We start from the raw sequence: 21654 nt of genomic DNA on the forward strand, positions 1-21654 counted from the left end.
GAGCAGGACGACAGCGAGAGCGGGTTGTCGGATTACGACGACCCGATGAGGCCGGCCGGACCAAAATGACCGGCATAAGTATCCAGGTAGTCCAGATCAATCTCCATCACGCCATTGCAGCCTCGGCTGTACTGGCGAGGGAGTTTGCCTCGGATGATCTGGGCATTGCCCTCATACAGGAACCTTGGGTATACAAGGGACAGGTGAGGGGCCTCAATGTGAGTAATAGTAAAGTAATTTGGGATCTCTCCCAGGAAAGACCTAGAGCATGTGTAATGCTTAAAAGAGATATTAACTATTTTTTGCATTACAGAGTTTTTAAGTCGAGATTTGGTGGCGGTGCAAATCGATGCAAGGATTAATGGGGACGACTCCAGCATTGTGCTAGCCGCAGCACGGGGGACTACAACATGGTCCCCCCAGATACGGTACAGAAGCTGGTAGCTCACTGCAGAAGAGCGAAACTTCCTCTAATCATAGGAAGCGATGCTAACTCCCACAATACGGAATGGGGCAGCAGCGATACCAACCAAAGGGGTGAGTGTTTGCTAGAATATATAGCCAGCAATGATTTAAGTATATACAACGTCGGGAGTAAACCGACGTTTGTTACGAGAGCTAGGGTAGAAGTCATTGATATAACGCTCGGCAACAACCTAACTGAGAATATGATCGCGAAATGGAGGGTCTCAGAAGAACCCTCCCTTTCGGCCACAGATTCATAAGGTTTGAGCTGGGCGCTGTATCGGGGCAAACCAAGCCTAGAAGAAATCCTAGGAAAACAGACTGGGACAGCTACAAAAATATTATAGAAGCTAACATAGATAGCCTTAAGAGTAAAGGCAGAGGTACCAATTGTACCGAGTTAGAGAGCAGGGTGGAAAGGGCAAATCAAATAATGATAGATGCCTATAACTCCAGTTGCCGTGTCTCCTTGATTAAGGGTAAGAAGGCAACCCCCTGGTGGTCTTATGACCAGACGTTGCTAAGGAGGAAAGTCAGGAAACTCTTTAACGAGGCAAGGAGAACCGGCAACTGGGAGGAATACATCCAGAATCTAACTAAGTACAATAAGGAGATAAGAAAAGCAAAAAGGCAAAGTTTTAGAAATTTCTGTGAGGGAATTTCCAGCACGACTGCAGCGGCAAGGCTACACAAGGCCCTAGCCAAAGAGCAGAGACAGAAAAACCTAGCAATTAAGCTCCCAGACGGTACCTATACCGAAACGGCGGAAGAGCGAGCAAAGGCCTTGCTACAAGCGCATTTTCCTGAGGCTTCCCCGCAAGTACCGGAACCTGTATTTCCCAGAGTTAGACCAACCCAATCGGACTGGCAACTAGCCAACTCCCTCTTTTGTGAGGCCAGAGTCAGATGGGCAGTGGAACCTTTTGAGAAATACAAATCTCCGGGGGTGGATGGCATCTACCCGGCGCTAATGCAGCAAGGGACACAGATCATCCCACATCTCGCCAGGATCATGAGAGATAGCCTGGCACTGGGCTATATACCCACGATGTGGAGAAGAGCAAGAGTAGTATTCATACCAAAAGTAGGTATAAAGGACTATTCACAAGCAAAGTCCTTCAGACCAATAAGTCTAACCTCCTTTGTCTTGAAGGCAATGGAAAAGATAATAGACCAAGAAATCAGGTCGAACGCCCTCAAGAGCTGGCCCCTACATTATAGCCAGCATGCCTACAGAGCGGGTAGGTCCACGGACACAGCGCTGTACCAGTTAACATCTGAAATACAGAGGGCGTTCGAAACAGGGGAAACAGTGCTTTGCGCTTTCCTTGATATTGAGGGTGCGTTTGACAACACATCTCACGAAAGCGTAAACATAGCACTGTAGAGAAGAGGAGTTCAGGTGCCAATCCAGAAATGGATTGACAATCTACTCCGCACAAGAATCGCTGAAGCTCAAGTAGGCAGCAGCGAAGTTAAGGTTATTACAACGAGGGGGTGCCCCCAGGGAGGTGTCCTGTCACCCCTTTTGTGGAGCCTAGTAGTGGATGAACTCCTGCAAAAGCTATCAGACAATGGCATAAGATGCCAAGGATATGCTGACGACATCGCCTTAATTGCAAGGGGTAAATTCGAGAGTACGCTCTGTGACATAGTACAAAGAGCATTGAACATTACAAGGAATGGTGCGCCAATGTGGGTCTTAACATCAACCCATCTAAGACAACAATCATCCCCTTCACCAGAAAAATGGTCCTACCAGCCCTGAGAGCAATAACGATAGTTGGCGTGGAACTAGAATATGGAACCGCAGTGAAGTACTTGGGGATCACTTTTGACACCAAGCTCTTGTGGAAACAACACTTCGACCCCATGAAGACTATGCCATCATGGTATGCAAACGTCTAGCAGGCAAATCATGGGGCTGCAGCCCACACGTGCTAAGATGGATGTATACCATGATAGTAAAACCTATGGTAACATATGGCTCAATAGCCTGGGCATCGAGAACAACTCGGGCGACGACGAGGCAAGCGCTGTCAAAACTTCAGCGACTGACATGTGTGTGCATCACGGGAGCCATGCGCACATGCCCCACAACAGCGCTGGAAGCTATCCTCGATCTAACCCCGCTGCATATATCGATAGAGCAGTCAGCCAAGCGAGCCCTCCTTAATATCGTCAAGGAGGGCTCGGGCAAAGGTAAAGTCATATCGTCCCGCAACATGGAGGAATTGAAAGAGAAGATCCCAATCTCTCAACTCCCGAGGTATGACATCCTCAGGCAGATAGTATATGAGAAAAGATATAAAGTAGAACTGGGAGACAAGGGTACGTGGGAAGAAAACAGAATTGAGAGCATTCGGCAGCTAAACAGTATAGTATGGTATACCGATGGCTCGAAGACCCCAGAGGGGATTGGATCTGGAGTCGTTGGATCCAGAGCCAGGATATCAATACCCCTGGGAGCATACCCGAGCATTTTTCAAGCGGAGGTATTCGCCATAAGCCAGTGCGCGGACCTGAACCTTCAGTGGAAATACTCCAATGAGAAAATTGCCATACTCAGTGACAGCCAGGCCGCCCTTAAGGCCATCTCGGCATTTGAAATAAAATTAGCACTAGTCCTTGTGTGCGTGGAAAAGCTGAATCAACTAGGAGCACACAATGAACTACTGCTGGCCTGGGTCCCTGGCCACAGGGGAGTCGAGGGAAACGAGCAGGCGGACAGCCTGGCCAGAGTAGCAGCAAAGATACGACCTATTGGTCCTGAGCCATTCCTGCCAGTAGGCCCACAGGAAATTAGGGGGCATCTATTAGCAGAAGAAAAGGAAAAGAGGGAAGAAACTGGCGTAATATGCCAGGCCTGAGACAATCTAAGCTACTGTTAGGGGGTTACTGCACAACTCGATACAGGGCATTTATAGGCCTCTCGAAAAATAACCTAAGAATTCTAACAGCTATTCCTACAGGAAACTGTAGACTGAACAGCCACATGGAAAAGCTGGGTATAATATCGAACAACACATGCCGATTTTGTGATCGATCAGCGGAGACGGCGGACCATATTCTCCTGGAGTGTGATGCAATCTCAAGACGTAGAGCTAAGTTTATGGGCTCACCATGGCCAGAGCATTCTCACATCAAATCCCTCAAGCCAGGTGAACTGCTAGGGTTCATCAGTGATGTCGGCTTGGATGAGGTGTTGTGAAGCAGATGAGGGCACAATAGACCAATGGTCGCAGTGCGATCCTCAATTAATTATCTATCTATCTAAAGCAAAAAAAAAAAATTATTTAATTCTCTTTCCAAACAACACGTTTGCAGAAAGTGACAACATCGCATGGATAAATGGAAGGTAATTCAAAAATGTCCCTCATAAAACAAAAGTAGCGACTACCTCACAGTTTACATCGAGTAAATGCCTAAAAAATAACGAGTGACGGCTCTTATTATATTTATCCTCTTTGCCCTAACCATTTCACCTATTAACTAACCAACTAATAACAGTCAGCAGAGCATACAAAATCAAAATGAGAATCTCACAAGTGAACCATAACAAACCGGCTTCGCTTCGAAAACCTAACGATGAAGCGAACAGGAAAGCGGTTCACTTGAAGGAAGTCACCTTCAGGAACCCCCGATGTATGTTAACGTGGGGCATGAATCACCCCTAAGATAAGAGTCTAAAAGTTTTACCGCAAGCTAGCCGGGCAACAGAAGGTCCATCAGTTAAAAAAAGTCAATTTTAAATGGCAAATTAATTTTGTTTCTTAGTTCAAAAGGCTTTGAGACAAAAAGACATTTTTTATGGAGAACTCGTCAAAACTCTGTACGGCATTTTCTAGTGGTTATCGCCCCCACAGAATGGCTAAAAAATAAGTATATAAACATTTTGATAAAGGAAAACTCCGTAAGGCTAGTACAACCCGAGTTTGGACTGCCAGGTTATTCACGGTTCCCGGTGAGAACGTGCGTGAACAGCCTATGAATATCGTTGCTTGGGGGAATACTGGGCGAGTTGTCCCCGACCGCCGAAACCTCCAGATGAAGTACAATCAAATTTCTAGATTTAAGAAAAAAGTCAATTTTGTGAATTTGGCAAAAAAACGTCTTCTTGGGTTATTGTGGAAGCTTGGAAGCGACCTATCAATTTCCCATTTAGGTTCTCGAGATCACACAATGCATTGCCTATTTTTCGAAGCACTCGACACTTAATATTTTTTGGCAGGTATTTGGCATTAATGCCCTGTTAAAAGTTACTCAAAGCAAAGATTTTACTCTTTTGCTTCTCAAAACTGATAAAATCTCTGGTATATGCTTATCCCAACCGGTATGGTCTGGTTTATCCTTCAGGAAAATTCTTATTTTAGAAACAATTTCTCTATTAACGCGTTCAGATGCATAGGCTTGAGAAGAGTACATCCCCGTTCTCAAGTGCGTTACCCCACAATTTTCTAGAAATTGTTTCATTTCCTTCGAGATAAACTATTTACCATTGTCGCTATGATTAAACTCAGGGACCACTAAAGCTGGAACAATTTGTGAAGCGAAGTAATTTATAACATTAACGGCTATGGCTCTTTACATTGGCTTTAGCCAAAAACACTTTGCAAAATGGTCCAAGACTATGAAAAGGAATTGATTTCGCCGTTTGGATCGCGGATAAGGCCCTAGGAAATCGCAAAATAACCGCTGAAATGGCCTTTTGGATGTAAAGGTAATCCCTATAGGTGGTCTCGACTGTTGATTCGTTGACAGCTTTGCAAATGTCACATCGCCCCACGTAGTCCCTGACGACCTTAGCCTGCTGTGGCCAAAAGTACTTTTGCCTAACGCGTTCCAAGGTTTTCTGCCACCCACCATGGTAACTCCAGTTGGCGTCATGTGCCAATCTCACGGCTTTCTCCGTCAACCCCTTCGGCAACCACAAACGCCATAACGAGTCTTCTTACCCTTCTACCCCCTTCCGAAACTTAACTCTCATAAAAATAACGCCATCAAACACGCCCAAATCCGGAGCAGCTCCTCGTTCTCTTTTACGGTTCTAATTAAATCCATATATTCGTTGCTGGTAAATTCAGGAGAAACTAAGTGGTAGTGAAAGTCAACTCGTCTACGTCAAATCGCAAAAGCGCATCAGGTACTACATTCAGGGAGCCTTTACGATGCTCCATTGCAAAGTCGCACCTTTGCAGCAGGAGTGACCACTTAGCCAACCTCCCACTCAAGTCCTTTTGTGTCATCAGCCACTTGAAATTAGAGTGGGCAGTGATAATTCGAAACGGTAATCCTTCAATAAAGGGTCGGAAGCGCTTCACGCTGACTATGGCAGCGAGAAATTCCGTGTAATTGCGTTGAGCATTATTAAATTTTTTTGAAGCAAACGTTATTGGATGCTCATCGACCTGAAACAACCGCCAACACCTATTTTGGAAGCATCGCATTGAATGACAAATTCCTGATAGAAGTCCGGTTGTGCCAAGACAGGAGCAAATAAGAAGCTACTTTACGTTTTTCGAAAGCCTCTATTGCTTCAGGGGTAAGCTTAAATAGTCCTGCTGATTTTCGAAGACAATCCGTTAGGGGACCTACTAGGTCAGCAAAATTTGTGATGAACGCTCTATGCCAATTTGCCATGCCAAAGAACATAAACCTGCAGAGGAGACTTGGGGATTGGAAAATTTTTAACGGATTCTCTCTTCGCAGGGTCTACTTTTAAACACCCGCTACCTATCAGGTATCCGCAGTATCGAATCTCTTTCTGGCAAAAGTTGCTCTTTTTTACATTTATGGTAAGGCTGGCATCCTTCAAACACTTCGTCACTCTCTCTAGTAGGTTTAGGTGATTCTCGAAGTTCGTTCTGCATACCATTAGATCATGTAAGTAAATGAAGACACTCTCCATCAAGCTTGATGGAATTAAATTATCCATAAGTCTACTGTTGTTGTTGTTATATCAATGCTCCGCCCCACCTAATAGCTGCGACCGATCAAAAATTGTCATCAATATCCTCTAACGGGAGTCCAAGGATACTTGCTGTTTCAACAGGGGTAGACCATAATGAAAGGGGTGTTAGAGGCGTTGGTTCCACATTACAATTAAAAAAATTGGTGGTGTCATGTGGGGACACATTGCAAGCGGGGCATACATTTTTTATGGCGGGGTTGATTCTGGATATGTAAGAGTTTAACCTGTTACAATATCCAGAACGAAGTTGAGCCAGAGTGACTCGCGTTTCCCTGGGGAGTATGCGTTCCTCTTCCGCAAGTTTTTTGAGTACTGGATTCACCGGGAAATTCCTGGCATAAAGGTCCGACGCCAGTTTGTGGAGATCACCAAGGACCTGCCTGTGTTTTTTTTGCTTCATACGACTGAGTTCTCAGGTGCCGTATTTCCTTAAAATGACTCCTTAAGTCCCTAGGCGGTGTTGGCTCATCAATCAGATGTCTGTTGGGATGCCCAGGTTTCTGGATACTCAACAGGAACTATTTGGTTAGCATCTCATTTTCGCCCTGATGGGGAGTATTCTCGCCTCATTATGTATATGGTGTTCTGGGGACATAAGAAGACAGCCCGTGGCAGTTCTGCATAAGTCTACTGTTCAAGCAACCTTGAACATTTTTTCTTATTTACAGGATAATAGTAGTTAACCGATTTGTAAATACAGTCCACTGTTAGAAACTATATTTTAGCGATTGAGCGACCTATTTAAACAAAGATAAGACAATCACGCACAAACACATGTATATAGATATGTAGCAAATGAACCCCAGCAAAAACTGCCTAACGCATTCACATATACAAATACAAAATCTTCGGCTGTCATCTCCTCTACAACAAAAAAAAGTTTGTTCTGGCTATGGCGGAACTATGCCAGATGGTAGCACGGTGACCGCTGATTTGTATTTTTTAAATGTGATTTGCTACATCAACTTCCGGCGCATTACGATTTTGACATTAGTCCATCGATTGACAAAAACAAAGTACGTGGAACTTTTATGTATGTTTGTAGCTATGTCACCATGCTACCACCTTGTATGGTTCCGCCATGGTTCTGGCTGAATGTAAGAGAGGGAAGAGGATATATCATTTTTGCATTATTGTCTATTGTATGCATTCCCACTCATTTGTTTTGCTTTCTTGCCAGATCAAAAAAAAATTATGTCACGCTGACGGCATTGCCATGTTCGCTTTGTATAATAAACCAAAGTAACCGGTTATGCCAAAAAACCGTATGGAAGGTGATGTTTTACTTTAGGGTACAACTTCAAAAAACGCAAAAAAAATTTCGGGCACGTATCGGATGCAGCGTTTCGTTGTTATTATTGTTGATCCGATGCCAGAAAATAACCAATGTGTAATGCGTCATCAATGTTTGCAAAATTTAACTTATTTCAATCAATTTATTATTGAAAACCTTAAAAAATAGTTAAATTGTGTTTATTATATCAAAATAATAATTTTCTAGCGTTGGAATTGACGAACTTCATGTCACATTATTTTGACAGAAGCAATATTTTGAATTCCCGCTTTGGTATTATTGATACCGAGGTCAAAACGTGTATTTCGATACCGACTTTTTTACCCAAGCCAATTTTTTGGTCGATTTTATGACGTTTAAACATCAATTGCTTTTTTACTTTGATTGAATCAAAGGGAAACGTAAAACGTAAACAAATCTTCCAAAAAATGTATTCATTTTTAATTTTTAAAATAACTATCTATAAAATTTTCATTTTGAAATAATATACAAAATAAAATAATTCAAAAATAATTTACAAAAATAACGTATATTTAACTCAAGTAGAAAACCCTACAATGGCCATTACCAGGATGTCAAACCCGGTTACTTTTAAAGACTCTTGTTTTACACGTATCTAAGTAAGAATTGACATCACTAATTTATATTGTGAAAATCTTTAAAAATTAGCTGAAGTCAATTGTGCGGACGAAGAAAAAATTCGGTAAAAACACCTCAGAAGTGGAGAAAACAGGCAAGTAAACTTATAAATTTAATATTTGAGTGATTTAAAAAGTGTATTTAGTGCCAAAATAAAAATGCGGTCATTTCGAAACGCCTTATTGAAGGAAAAAAACAATTTTGAGGTTAGTGCGGAAAAATATTCTAGGATAGGGGAATTTGCACGCGCATGTGATGTAATTCCCGACGTTAGAAATGCGGAAAGTGTTGAAGTAGTGTCTTTGTGCTCAGAGGGGACCCGGGAAAGTGTTAGTTTGTGCAGTGAAAGAGAACAGCTTAATATAAGTGCGCCTCCAAACATAAATGCTACCTCTGTTGCGATTAAGCAGTGGGCAATAAGGAACAGCGTTTCACAGAACACGGTGACTGATTTGTTGAAATCCTTGACAGGCGCTGGCATTAAGGACTTACCTCTTTGCGCCAAAACGCTTCTCGGAACAGGAAAAGAAAAAGTAGACATTCAGTCCATTCCAAGTGGTGAATTCATTTATGTTGGGATACAAACGCACTTTAATAAAAAGCATTTAAATTTTCTTGAGTCTGATAGTGAAGTTGAAATAGATGTAGGCATTGATGGGCTTAGACTATATAAAAGTTCCAATAAAGTTTTGTGGCCAATTTTAGGCGCAATAGTCGGATATCCCCAAGAAAGTCCTTTTATAATTGCGAGTTTTTGTGGGACTGAGAAGCCATGGAACATCAATGACTTCATGAAGGATTTTTGCGAGGAAGTGACTTTATTGCGAGAAGTGGGACTTAAAGTCGGTACAACTCAAGTCGTAAAGAACTTCAAAGTACGTTTATTCACTTGTGATTCGCCTGCTTGGTCTTTCGTAACTAGCACTCAAGGTCATAATGGTTATAGAGGCTGCCCCAAGTGTGTACAAGTAGGAAAACGTGATAAACGTCGAATGAGTTATTCAAAACAAGTTCATGAGTTGCGAACAAATTCCTCTTTTAAAGATAGACTTGATGTAGATCATCACAGCTTATCCTTTAGAGAACAACCAAATATTTTAGAAATACACGATTTCGGGATGGTGTCACAATTCCCTCTTGACCCAATGCACCTTATTGACTTGGGTGTAACGAAAAAACTGTTGTCATTATTTGTTCAGAAAGGAAATGTGACAAAAATTAATGAAAAAATTAATTTCGTCTCCACTTTTATTCCTTCAGAGTTTGGTAGATCTTGCAGAAGTTTAGATGACCTCGGTAAATGGAAGTCGACTGAATTCAGACAGTTCCTGTTATACTCAGGAATATTTGTTTTGAAGGATTGTATAGACCACGATTCGTATTACCTTTTCCTCCTTTTACACACAGGAATAAGACTGCTGTCATGTGAAAAGTCCTATAAAGTTGAGGGAGCTGTTGCTCAAGAAATATTAATTGAATTTGTCAATTTGTTTGGATCTTTATATGGTGAGCATTTAATTAGCTTCAATATACATGGGTTGCTACATTTATCGGAATGCACGAATCAATACGGACCCCTGGAAAACTTTTCTGCATATAAATTTGAAAATTTCATGCAATATTTAAAAAAAATAATTAAGAAACCCAATAAAGTCCTACAGCAGTTACATTTAAGGCTTAAAGAAAGTGCAGATCTTCCGCTAAAGAAAAATTTGAAAATTGGTAGTTACGACATAAATGCTAAAAAAGAAAAAGATTCATTTTGTTTCAGTGAGAAAACCGGTCCGATTAAAGTAGTATGTATTGAAAAGGAATCAGGACAGGATATTGTGCTGGGATATACTTTTCAACAAACTGAAAACTATTTCCAAGCGCCACTGGGATCTTTATTTGGATTGGGAATACGTATAGAATTTAAATTGAATAATGAATTAGTAAAAATTCCTAAATCCGATATTCAATTTAAATACTTCTGTATTCCAAATGAACACAAATTTCTATTAATACCCATTTTACATAATCTTTTCCACGATTTTGCCGTTTAAAGCTCAAAACAAGTGTGAAGAAAGAAGATCGGCGTGCATCTAATTTTGCTGCTGCTCTTTTGCTTGGTAGACACATATCGTCCCCTTTATTAGTTAACCGCCTAACTACACTTTTTGAGAAAATCGGTTTTTTATATGAAAACACTTATAATGTTAATAAATTCTGCACTAATAATTTGTATTTTTAAGGAATAATGGATCAAAAAATTGTAATTGAGACCACCATTTTTGATGCATCTTTCGAAACAACGCAGCAAAGTGAAATATCCAGAAGTAAACAATTAATAAGTTCGATGAATTGTCATTTAGTTAATTTCACCTTATTTACTTTCAGCTCAAACAAATTTAGCTCCGAAAAGGAAAGTTTTCGAAGTGAGCACAGCATATAACGACCGAGAGGAAGACTACAATAAAAGTATTATAAATTAATTACTGTTTTCCTTAATATTTTGCTAATAATACTTTCGATTTACAGAAAATCGAGACATCCTCCAAGAAATTTTAGCCAATCAGCGGACGATCTTGGAAAGGCTTGATGTGCTGGAGAAAGCAGCTAATGAAAATGTAAATGTAAAACCATTTAATTCTAATTCAAAAACGGTTTTGAAAATCTTCATACAAATTCAAAAAAATGTCTTTGAAATTTTCGGAAACTTTTTGAATATGTAGTTTTTTAGTCCAATCAATTTTGGAACAACAAAGTACTTGTTTAAAGTACCGAAATTCGCATTGATTTTTTTGCGAAGGGTGCTTTATATTTTCTTCCTTTAAATGTGTAAAATTTAGTTCTTTACTTAGATTAAACTTAATTAAACTTAATTGGACAACAAAACTGCATTCACAAAAAAAATTATAGAATTCTGGATCAATTTGGAAATTTGAATGAAGATTTTTGAACCTTTTTAAGTTTTTCGAACAAATTTTTTAAAATAGGTTAAATGTATATCAGTATGTATACTGCGTTTCATATTTATAACCCCATCAGAATTTGCATGTTTATGTGTGTACTTAAAACTTCGAGATTGAAAAACTTTCAAACCTCTCAAATAAAAATCTGGAAATTGGGGTTTGCAGCCCATTCAATTCTATTATAACAAGGTGCAAGTTTCATGTGGTTTAATAATCTCCGAGAATTTTGACAATTTTTTTTTTTTTTTTTAGAAATCATCCATTTTTATATATAAAAATAAATGCTGATCTAGCGTTTTATGGCGGAAATGTCACAAAAATATTCAAGGAGATTATTAAACCACTTGAAACTTGCTCCTTGTTATAATAGAAGAATGGGCTGCAACCCCTATTTTCAGATTTTTTGTTTGAGAGGTTTGAAAGTTTTTCAAAATGTTTACAAATTTTCCAGAAGTTTTAAAATATACACAAAAAAACTTACAACATAGATGTATACCGATTTCAACTAAGATTTCTATGAGAAAAATATTGTAGTTAAAAGGAAATTATATAAATGTTTAAAACATGCATATTCTGGCGCGGTTATAAAAATGAAACAGAGTATATATGCACATTTCATACCTCACACTCACATTTTTGCATTAGATCCATGGTAGATCTGCCATAATGGCACAAAGTCAATCACTGCGGGAATGCAAAGTGATTTTGGCGAAGCTACGACATTCTGTGGGCCGTTTGGTGGGAGAAGTCGAAAATACTATTCAAATCGAGATAGCGGCTCTATTGCCTATTTCCACTATAGACGCGTTACTTGATTTCGAAGACAAATTGAAGTCAAAAGAATATGCAAACGAAACGGTAGCTTTAGTAGACCTTTGTTGAATAAAATATTTAAAATTTTCAAAATTCACAGAAAATATATTTGTATAAAGTTAAAGGAGAAAATTCAACAATCGACCAGGTGTTCCGAAAAATAATTTCAGACGATGTCATAATTTTATTTAACCTAGACGGCAGAAAGCAAAAAAGAGCGGTTAATAAGTTGATGCTTGTTAACGAAATTTTATTTGGTATTTTTGTATGTTAAGATTCATATCGTCGCTTTTTGATGTAAGGCAGCTAAATTCGTTACTTTTTTGTAATCATTCCTTTAATTATTGTAGCCACTTGAAGGCACTGTGTCCTGGAAGTAGTAACATAATTTCATCACATTTTGTGTAACTAACTTAATATTTAGTTTACTCTCAATATCATTTGTTTTTACACTCTAAGACGACGATATGTGCCTTATATGTTATCCTTTTAATCACAATTCCATTCTCATATTTTTTCTTTCAGAAGTATACAGTACCGGGCATAAGTGTTGGCACAGAATTTTTGCAGTTTTCATCAAGTTTTGCTTCCGTGAAAAATTATAATTAATATTAAGATATTACGTGTATATTGGCACATTTTTTTATAAACAAGGGCGAAAATAATTTGAAAAAGCAAAACCTGGTGAATAGTGCAAAAAGTTCATTTTCCAATACTTATGTGTGGCACTGTATTTTATTATGAATCTACTCTATTTCTTTCTTTATATCTTTTTGTAGACGTATTTCAATTGGAAGGACGCCCTGCCTTTGACAAAGCCTTGAGAAAATGCATAGAACTGAGCCACAACAGGTGGCGACAAAAGCAGTTATTTCTTCGCCGAGCTGCTGCCAACGAGTGAACGTTTCAATTTTGACTTTCAAACCTTTATAGTACCAAATTGCTATATATTCAAAACATAATGTAAATAATTTAATAGATTATTTATTAACTTTAATAATTTATTTATTAACTTTGAAAAAAGTAGACTTAATTTTACTATAATATTAAATATTGTTAATTTCATAAAAAAATAGCTTAATCAATTAATCATCTTATCTCTGAAACTTTATTAAAAACCAAAGTGTAATGAATTATATTAACATTGAACGGTAACTTATAATTTGATTTTCATAATTAATCAACTAATTATATTAATTTTGAAGCTCAATTAAAATCTGTACTTGCAAACTATAAATAAAAATTTGAGTTTCATACTTGAATATTTTTAAAAATTGTTATTGAAAACTAATAAATTCACACAAAGATAAGATAATTAATTTAACTAGCTTATAACTTCTAAAATATAAAATTTTTGATATGATGTCATAATTAATTACTTTTTATAAATATGACTTAATTAATTAACTTGAATTGCACTTAATTATTAATTAACTTACGTTACCATTGGAAAGATAATTTAAATAGTTGTATATCATAACTTATTTCAAATATTTTTAATTTTATTAATAACAACCCAATTAATTAAATCTATTTTACCTTACTCTAATATATCGTATTTAATACTACGTTAAGTTCCAAGGATTAGACTTGTTAATAAACTAAGTAATGCTAACCGCATTAAAAAAAAAAATTTGCTATAAATATTAAATCTTAATAACTACTAAACTATGAATTTAATAAAGTACTGTGCTATTTAAAATGTTCCTCCCTAACTGTCCATTTTCATCCAATTAACTTAATTTTTTTAATGTACTAAATATATAGAAATGCAAAAATTTATTAAAATATTGCTTTTATAATATAATAAAATAAAATATTCCTTTTTATATTTAATAAATTAAATACTAATCTTGTATTAAACGAAACAACAATTAATGATTTTAGTTATTACTTACTTTTCTTTATTATAACATTATAACTTAATATAATAAGGAACAGAAATATATTACAAAATAAAATAATAACGTATTCCAAATTTTTAAATAAATATTCATTTTAATAAAAATTGTATGGTATAAAAAATTTAAGTGTTATTTTTTTCGTTATAGATGCGTTAGGACTATGGGATAAGTATAACAGCTAGATAATTTGTTATTTACTTCATTATATATGCATTAGGAATATCAGATAAATACAACAGCTAGATAATATGTTATTTATGCCATAACGCTAACGCATAGCTTTATGACATTCGTTGCTGTATAAATCGTGTTATATATGGCATATGAATAGCATATTGAAAAGAGAAAAATATATGAACGCTTAATAGCAAAATTTAGTGAACATAAAAGAGAAGGCTGCTCACATGTATAGAAAAATATACGTGAGGATTTGTCACTGTGTCTTAACAAACTGATGGAAACTTTTTGAATTTCTCACGCATAGTTTTTGTAGCACTACAGATAGTTTAATGCATTATATAACAAGTAGCGTTCTAACTGGGACCTCTGTAAATATGAACTACTTACACAAACAAAGATAAGATAATGCATACGAGGTCGCTCATATCAACAAAACAAATATATGTAAATAAATATAGTTAAAGATAAGACATTCACACACACACACATGTAAATGAACCTTTGTAAATATTTATGTATACAACAACAAATTATAAGAAAGCTAGGATAAGACAAGTGTATATAAAGTAAGATAATTTGTAAATAAATCAGAATTCTTTGAACTCTCAAACCATCCACTTCTTATTTTAATACAAATTGCTTCCCCCCACCATAGGTAAGGGGCATTTGTTGTAACGTTTGAGAATGTATTTAGCTTCTCATTAAAAACATTGTTTTGCTTCTTTAAAGTATTCTTTGGTTCCCCCCACCAGCGGTAAGGGCCAAAAAATTACTTTTGGTATATGGCAATTTACGACTGCCTTATATTTGAGACCCTTACAAGATCTCAAGGAAGCTACTCAACATTCATTGGTCAATCGAGCCTAAAAAGAGCTCAGCGGAGGTACTATAAGTCTCTCCAAAGAAAAAGAGCATGACCAAGCAAACAAAAATATATGTAAGACGGGACAGCAAAGTCTGCTCGCATTAGTGAAGAAGCCCTATAAACATAAGCAAATAAGTAAAAGTAAGACCTGTGAAACAAATTCAGGCAATCAACAAAACAAAAAAGCCCTATCAATATAGGCGAAGTACAAAGTCCTATATAATTAGGCACATAAAAACCTTAGCATGGGCTAAAGGCAAAACTTCCCCGGCAGGACCACATTTTAGTGGTTTAATAGGGCCTAAAAAATATATACTGGGCAAAAACAAAAGTACAATTAAATAAAAATAACTCAGCATGGCGAAGATCGCTGAAAGTCAACTTGACATAAGTCAAAGAAAAAGACAGATATTTAAAGGAAAAATTGATTTGTTCTACAGACTTCTGGACAAGTGTGAACTTGCCAACAGTACCGCTTCTGACAAATTTATATCCAAATATTTTGAGGATATACAATTCCTCTACAAAACAGATTTTGCTGAAGTCTGTAATCTAGAATTGGAGAATGATTACCAAAAATTTTGGCCGAATATCATAAGAAATATATCTACATACCTAATTTTCTTGCAAATAAAGTAGGAGGAAACGAAGAAGAATTCAAATCAGATGAACATACTTTAGGTGACTTAGAAGAAGAAACCTTCATATTCATTCCATCACCGCGATTACGTCAGCTATTCATACCGCAAGAGAAGGACAAGGATGAATACGTGTCAGCCAACGATGGCGCGCACGACAATGCTATGAACTCATATTCAATAACACAAAGAAATATTAACGCGGATAAAAGTATTAGTGATATTCGGACCGAGGCAGATGAAAATACAATTTTCTTTACGCGTGCTACTCCCTCGGCAGGAAATTCTGGTCGAATTTGCCAAACCGGGGGGAAAAGTGGAATAAGCATTAGGACAGAGACTCTTGAAGATGGCGACGACGAGGCGAAAGAGGATGATTATAATGATGCTGTACGAAAAATAGAACGACCGCAACTGCAACCGCAACATCAAATCGAAGAGCAACCGCAGAACCTTCGGAAGTCAAAAAATGATCATTTAACATACGAGCATGCTGACTATGAGTTGGTATCGGATTTAGTTTGTGATGTTCAGATGGCGTCGAAGAAAATGAAAGTAACCAATAGCAATTCAGATGATAGCATAAATGAAATACAAATGGGTTGTAGTATTCACCGTATCGATGGTAGTAGTAATGGAAGTATCTCCGTCAATACTGTACCCATACAATTGAACTCAGCTTCGCCGGTGTCTATCGGTCACCAGCATCATCCGAAAGTACAGCATCCACAACAACTACAAGAAAAAGCTACAAAAGAGCGACAACATAACATACCACAAAGAAAAATTATCGTTGATACAAATAGGCAAGTTATAGGCAATTTACTTTTGCAACGTCAACAGCAGCAACAACAACAATTAAAACATCTCAAGCATTAAGGCATTCAGATCACTGCAAGCAAATTTTTCAGGAAAGATGACATCAAACGTTACTTCCGGGATAAAGGCGGAGGCAGTTTGGAAGAATGTATGTATATTTTATCTATTTTTTATTAATTATATCTTTTCATCCACAAAATATTATTCAATTAGAGAAAAACATACGTACACAATAATAAGTGTACGCTAAGATATACTATTGCTAAAAACATTCTAGTATTTTAAATTTAAAAATATTCATACATAATTTTCCCTCGCTTTATTTCATATGCAAGTCAAAAAAATAAAATTACAATAAAACTTGACGGTCATGTAAAATAAACAGAATTATAATCGATAAGAATATTTTTGGCCGTGGCAGTATGTTCAAGCAACCTTGAACATTTTTTCTTATTTACAGGATAATAGTAGTTAACCGATTTGTAAATACAGTCCACTGTTAGAAACTATATTTTAGCGATTGAGCGACCTATTTAAACAAAGATAAGACAATCACGCACAAACACATGTATATAGATATGTAGCAAATGAACCTCTGTAAATATGAACTACTTACACAAACAAAGATAAGATAATGCATACGAGGTCGCTCATATCAACAAAACAAATATATGTAAATAAATATAGTTAAAGATAAGACATTCACACACACACACATGTAAATGAACCTTTGTAAATATTTATGTATACAACAACAAATTATAAGAAAGCTAGGATAAGACAAGTGTATATAAAGTAAGATAATTTGTAAATAAATCAGAATTCTTTGAACTCTCAAACCATCCACTTCTTATTTTAATACAAACTGCTTCCTCCCACCATAGGTAAGGGGCATTTGTTGTAACGTTTGAGAATGTATTTAGCTTCTCATTAAAAACATTGTTTTGCTTCTTTAAAGTATTCTTTGGTTCCCCCCACCAGCGGTAAGGGCCAAAAAATTACTTTTGGTATATGGCAATTTACGACTGCCTTATATTTGAGACCCTTACAAGATCTCAAGGAAGCTACTCAACATTCATTGGTCAATCGAGCCTAAAAAGAGCTCAGCGGAGGTACTATAAGTCTCTCCAAAGAAAAAGAGCATGACCAAGCAAACAAAAATATATGTAAGACGGGACAGCAAAGTCTGCTCGCATTAGTGAAGAAGCCCTATAAACATAAGCAAATAAGTAAAAGTAAGACCTGTGAAACAAATACAGGCAATCAACAAAACAAAAAAGCCCTATCAATATAGGCGAAGTACAAAGTCCTATATAATTAGGCACATAAAAACCTTAGCATTGGCTAAAGGCAAAACTCCCCCGGCAGGACCACATTTTAGTGGTTTAATAGGGCCTAAAAAATATATACTGGGCAAAAACAAAAGTACAATTAAATAAAAATAACTCAGCATGGCGAAGATCGCTGAAAGTCAACTTGACATAAGTCAAAGAAAAAGACAGATATTTAAAGGAAAAATTGATTTGTTCTACAGACTTCTGGACAAGTGTGAACTTGCCAACAGTACCGCTTCTGACAAATTTATATCCAAATATTTTGAGGATATACAATTCCTCTACAAAACAGATTTTGCTGAAGTCTGTAATCTAGAATTGGAGAATGATTACCACAAAATGTTGGCCGAATATCATAAGAAATATATCTACATACCTAATTTTCTTGCAAATAAAGTAGGAGGAAACGAAGAAGAATTCAAATCAGATGAACATACTTTAGGTGACTTAGAAGAAGAAACCTTCATATTCATTCCATCACCGCGATTACGTCAGCTATTCATACCGCAAGAGAAGGACAAGGATGAATACGTGTCAGCCAACGATGGCGCGCACGACAATGCTATGAACTCATATTCAATAACACAAAGAAATAATAACGCGGATAAAAGTATTAGTGATATTCGGACCGAGGCAGATGAAAATACAATTCTCTTTACGCGTGCTACTCCCTCGGCAGGAAATTCTGGTCGAATTTGCCAAACCGGGGGGAAAAGTGGAATAAGCATTAGGATAGAGACTCTTGAAGATGGCGACGACGAGGCGAAAGAGGATGATTATAATGATGCTGTACGAAAAATAGAACGACCGCAACCGCAACATCAAATCGAAGAGCAACCGCAGAACCTTCGGAAGTCAAAAAATGATCATTTAACATACGAGCATGCTGACTATGAGTTGGTATCGGATTTAGTTTGTGATGTTCAGATGGCGTCGAAGAAAATGGAAGTAACCAATAGCAATTCAGATGATAGCATAAATGAAATACAAATGGGTTGTAGTATTCACCGTATCGATGGTAGTAGTAATGGAAGTATCTCCGTCAATACTGTACCCATACAATTGAACTCAGCTTCGCCGGTGTCTATCGGTCACCGGCATCATCCGAAAGTACAGCATCCACAACAACTACAAGAAAAAGCTACAAAAGAGCGACAACATAACATACCACAAAGAAAAATTATCGTTGATACAAATAGGCAAGTTATAGGCAATTTACTTGTGCAACGTCAACAGCAGCAACAACAACAATTAAAACATCTCAAGCATTAAGGCATTCAGATCACTGCAAGCAAATTTTTCAGGAAAGATGACATCAAACGTTACTTCCGGGATAAAGGCGGAGGCAGTTTGGAAGAATGTATGTATATTTTATCTATTTTTTATTAATTATATCTTTTCATCCACAAAATATTATTCAATTAGAGAAAAACATACGTACACAATAATAAGTGTACGCTAAGATATACTATTGCTAAAAACATTCTAGTATTTTAAATTTAAAAATATTCATACATAATTTTCCCTCGCTTTATTTCATATGCAAGTCAAAAAAATAAAATTACAATAAAACTTGACGGTCATGTAAAATAAACAGAATTATAATCGATAAGAATATTTTTGGCCGTGGCAGTATGTTCAAGCAACCTTGAACATTTTTTCTTATTTACAGGATAATAGTAGTTAACCGATTTGTAAATACAGTCCACTATTAGAAACTATATTTTAGCGATTGAGCGACCTATTTAAACAAAGATAAGACAATCACGCACAAACACATGTATATAGATATGTAGCAAATGAACCTCTGTAAATATGAACTACTTACACAAACAAAGATAAGATAATGCATACGAGGTCGCTCATATCAACAAAACAAATATATGTAAATAAATATAGTTAAAGATAAGACATTCACACACACACACATGTAAATGAACCTTTGTAAATATTTATGTATACAACAACAAATTATAAGAAAGCTAGGATAAGACAAGTGTATATAAAGTAAGATAATTTGTAAATAAATCAGAATTCTTTGAACTCTCAAACCAAGCACTTCTTATTTTAATACAAACTGCTTCCCCCCACCAGAGGTAAGGGGCATTTGTTGTAACGTTTGAGAATGTATTTAGCTTCTCATTAAAAACATTGTTTTGCTTCTTTAAAGTATTCTTTGGTTCCCCCCACCAGCGGTAAGGGCCAAAAAATTACTTTTGGTATATGGCAATTTACGACTGCCTTATATTTGAGACCCTTACAAAATCTCAAGGAAGCTACTCAATATTCATCTACTCATTGTCTGCGATCTACTACAGAGGCCAAACGGCATCATCTTGAAGTTATACAGAGGAACTGCGAGTGATGTCTTCTCCTTGGATGATTCCGTCAATTTGATTTGAAAAAAACGTGTCCTTAAGGTCAATGCCGCTGATATAATGTGTGGTCTTTAGTCTACTCAATATACCGTTGATATGCGGCAATGGGTCGAGTCTTTCTTCGTGACCGCGTTAGCCTTACCCCCAGCGGGTAAGGGGGTAAGAATATACCCGCGGTAGGTATGCCTGTCGTAAGAGGCGACTAAAATACCAGATTCAAGGGGTGTGTAGCGCAACCCTTCAGGTTGCCAGCGCAATATATAGCTTCTCCAAACCTAATTGTCAACCTCACCTATCCGCGGCGAATCCTGTTTCACTAACAGACGAGGCTCTGGCGACCCCAAGCTCCTCATGGAACTTGGGGGTGGGGGGGGGGGGGGGGGGGATGGCCTGAAGGTTTAATGTGGCCACATAAATCGTTCCCGAGATGGTCGGGCTAGCACCTTAATGGTGCTGTGGTACCGGAGCGTACCGGATCTGTATCCGGCAAATGACCATCACATCGATAACACTCCCCAAAGCCTCGGGGAGCAACCTTATCGCTACAACAACAACAACAACAACCGCGTTGGCCTTCCTGGAATCAATACAAATCCTGACCTTTCCTTGTTTTCGCACTAACACCAAAGGGTTACACCACGGCAAGTTCGATTCCCCGATCACTCCCATTTCACACAGCCTATCTATTTCTTTAACTGCTTCGGCTTGCCTTGGTGGCGAAAGAGCAAAACATTTGTCAGGACCGGGTCAGGAGGACCCGGATTGGGTTGGATACTTTACCAGAGCAGGAGAATATTGCGCAGTCCCGCTGCAAGGATCTGCTGGGAGGATGACAATTTGTGGGAGGAACGCAACAAATTAAAGGGGGTTACACTGAAATGACAGCGCTTGGCAAGCATAAATTTCTAGTCGTTGCGGTACATAGAACCGGCTGCCTTGGGAAGCGAAAACAAAACCAAATCAACAGAGCAACTCTGTTCATCGGAAATAGATCCAGATAGATATCAGGGTATAACCGCACTGCGTTACCCGCCTTTACGCACTAAGTACACCCAGCAACAGCTGACAGCGATGCCAATTGCGCTCAGCGGGACCAATTGATTTAGCAGTAAAAAATGATGGCCGCTGAGCTTGGGTGAAGAACGAACCCTGGCGAGTTTCGTTTGGATAGTTGAATTGGTCGGTCGTGAAAAAGTTGCAGAACAAAGATTAGAAACTTAGAAACTTAGAAAACTAAAGTTGAAAGTAAAAAAAAAAAGTATTTTTATTGTATAATGCAAAAAAACTAAAAACTAATATTGTGAATATAAAGATAACGCAAAAGACTAAGAACAGTAGAACTTTTATTATAAATAGAGATTAAAATAACTAAGGTAAAACTAAGGCGTGGAGTTCTAGAC

General features: G+C 37.4%; 1 pseudogene; it reads left to right on the plus strand.

The window, feature by feature from the left end:
• LOC137254481 (T-complex protein 1 subunit eta-like) overlaps positions 1–13858 on the plus strand; it is a 29281-nt pseudogene extending 15423 nt beyond the window's left edge.
• Positions 13859–21654: the final 7796 nt, after the last annotated feature.

This window comes from Eurosta solidaginis, chromosome 5 (genome assembly GCF_040869045.1).
Source record: "Eurosta solidaginis isolate ZX-2024a chromosome 5, ASM4086904v1, whole genome shotgun sequence".
Classification (NCBI taxonomy): domain Eukaryota; kingdom Metazoa; phylum Arthropoda; class Insecta; order Diptera; family Tephritidae; genus Eurosta; species Eurosta solidaginis.